This window comes from Gavialis gangeticus, unplaced genomic scaffold (assembly GCF_001723915.1).
Source record: "Gavialis gangeticus isolate Ggan-Ray unplaced genomic scaffold, GavGan_comp1, whole genome shotgun sequence".
Taxonomy (NCBI): Eukaryota; Metazoa; Chordata; order Crocodylia; family Gavialidae; genus Gavialis; species Gavialis gangeticus.
Window position 1 is genome coordinate 13,092,042 of NW_017729016.1, and position 2,731 is coordinate 13,094,772.

A 2,731-nucleotide genomic window follows, 5' to 3' on the forward strand; every position below is an offset into this window, starting at 1 on the left:
CAAGAAAAATTGTAGAAGTGCTGGAGAGTAGAAGAGTAGTTCAGATGAAGTTCTCTGTACCCAAGGCTGGCCCTGCATTGACCGGTGAGGTCTACCAGGACCCCTGTTATTAACCATGACAGGCTCTGATGTCCTCGTTTGTGGTATAAGGACAGGGCCAGACAAGACCTGGTGCTAAGGAGGTCCTACTCCCAAAAGTAGGCTGTCCTACTCCCAAAAAGCTCCCAGCCAGGAGAGCAAGATGGAGATGAGTGATGTCTATAACCTGCTAGATATGAACAGGAGTGAAGTTTTGAGGGCATGCTGCCTGCAAAATGAGATGTTCTGGGTGTCAAAATCCTGGGAATGAAACAGTCCACTGATGTGTGCAGTGTTGAAAGTGAGAAAGAAATCATTAATATTAGACTGAAGTGACCACAAGCATAAAAATAAGCAATTCATTCAATATCCTGTAGTCTAAGTAGCATAACTTTTCTTGCAGATGCCATATATTTTAAAATAATGAAAAAAGTTTTGGATTGTGAAGCATTTTCCTCTGTTCTCATAAAACTGCAGCATACTAGTGCATGGTCCCAAGCAAAAATAGGGCCTGGCTTTCGCACGAACTATGTGTATGCTGTCTCGTGTCAACTGTTTTATTCTTATGAATGGAAATCATTGTGGTTTAAGCTGGAAAATGTATAACCACGCATACATACTTGGCTTAACCAAAATGGCTGTGCTCCTTTTCACTTCATATATGCTTTCTTTTCTCTAATATTTCACATTCCTAGTTTAAGGTTGAGCTCACTGTCACCCCGTGAATCACTTTTAACAGAAGTTACTTTGACTTCAAACATAGGCATGCCTTTATCTACATTTCTGCAAGGGAGTATTTCTTTTGGGATAACAGAAATAAAAGCCTGTTTTAGTCTCCCTTGTTATATGGGTCCTTAGGGTGCTTATTTAAAAGCTTGGCGTTTAAACAGATTTTAAAGTCCTCTTTTTGTTATCATTTAATAACCTTCACAAAGTGCTGCAATATTTAACAGAATTTAAGGCTAGATTTTTGTACGTCTTCAAATCTTCTACGTACCCTGCAAACACAAGGTACATCTATACTTGTTCATGCTATGTCTTCTGTTTTGTTTTTGGAGCGCTGGCATTTCAGTTTTAGGTAGAGCTACAGATGTGTTCAAAATCTGTGCTCTTAATCTAATTAGCATATCCCTTACTCAAGGCTGCCTCTTCTGTGCCCTTGGGAAGCAGCTCCAAAACCGTTTCACACCATTGCTCTCAAATGTGCCACAAATGGAGATTGTGTGTGGTCTTGGGAGATGGCCCCAAAATGGCTTCACTGCCCTATTTCTAGGTTTAGCACGTGTAAATGGCAGTAGATGGTTGGGGTGTATTTGGGAGCAGCATTATATATCCCAAGTATCTCAAATCACTTAGGAAAAATAAGACAAACTCAAAAGTTTATGACCTTTATAAAATTTACCTTGGTTTTACCTTATTTTTTTTGGTGTCGTATAGAATCCACCCTGTGACTAAAATCGGCTCATTACTATTGAGAGAGGTTTTCAGGTGGTTTTATGTAAGCCACCCTTTTGAATGCAGTCCAGCACAATAGTGTCCGATACTTGCTACCAGCTGGTGGTTTCTGTTCATTTCCTAATGGGCCAGTATCCATGTAATTTAAAACTCAACACCAGTTTCATGGGCAGTTCTAATAATAATAAAAAAAAATCCTAAATTAATTGGCACTTGAAACAGAACTGTCCTTAAGCATATAGGCATGATACATTCAAAACATGGGCTGGAGCAGATGTCGAAGTCAAGGACAAGAAATTTGCAAGGTCACTTCTTTTGTTGTTCCAGTTTTATAGATTAATTGGATTTTGTTTTAATATTAAGAAAATGACACCTTCCATAAGCAATGCATTCATGTAGAAAGCCCTCACTCAAGCACTTTTAATGGATGGTTAGGTTTTATGAGGTTCCCCTTACTTTTGCGTGGCTTCTGTAATTGTTAAGATGGCTATTTTAAATATGAAAGACCTAGGCTTGATTTAATTCAAATGACTGTACTTGTTGACATAGCTTACACAGAAGCCTGTTCCCTTGAATTTCTATAATCGTTTTTGTCGTATTACCTAGTTTGAAGGAGTATATATGGTTTATATATCTCTTGGGCATATTAGAATATAGCTCATATAAATAATAGCAGATGCATCTTTTTCAGCATACATATTACATGTAGAAAATTCCTTCATTGAATTAACTCCTTGTTGCTGAGAACTGGGTTACTTTAAGCCTTTTTTTTTCCAGGGCTGGCAATGAATGTTTCTGGAACATGTAATATAAAAGGATTAATATTACTAAGTGCAATATTTAAAAGCTTCCAGATGCGTAGCATCAATTAAAGTATTGTAATTCAGTGCAAGGTGGCAAAGGCAAGCAGTCAGGTAGTGGCCCTAGATTTTAGGAGGGCGAACTTCAATGAGCTAAGGAGGATAGTTGGAGAAGCGCTGAAGTCTCAGAGGGGAGGGGAGCCGGGTGTCCAAGGGGAGTGGTCGCTCCTTGAAGAGACGATCCTCCAAGCCCAGAGGAAGGTAATCCCCAGGAGGGTCAAAGGGGGCAGGAGAGCATATAAGCCTCCATGGCTCACCAGAAACATCCGGGAATGTCTCCTTGCCAAAAAGGAGGCTTACTCCCAATGGAAAGGAGGGGTCATCACTAAGGAGGACTA

The 2,731-nt window shown here is 39.7% G+C and overlaps 1 protein-coding gene across 4 annotated transcripts in view; it reads left to right on the forward strand.

Annotated features, from left to right (window-relative positions):
- TRRAP (transformation/transcription domain associated protein) overlaps positions 1–2,731 on the forward strand; it is a 193,842-nt gene that overhangs the window by 126,218 nt on the left and 64,893 nt on the right. The window lies entirely within an intron of this gene.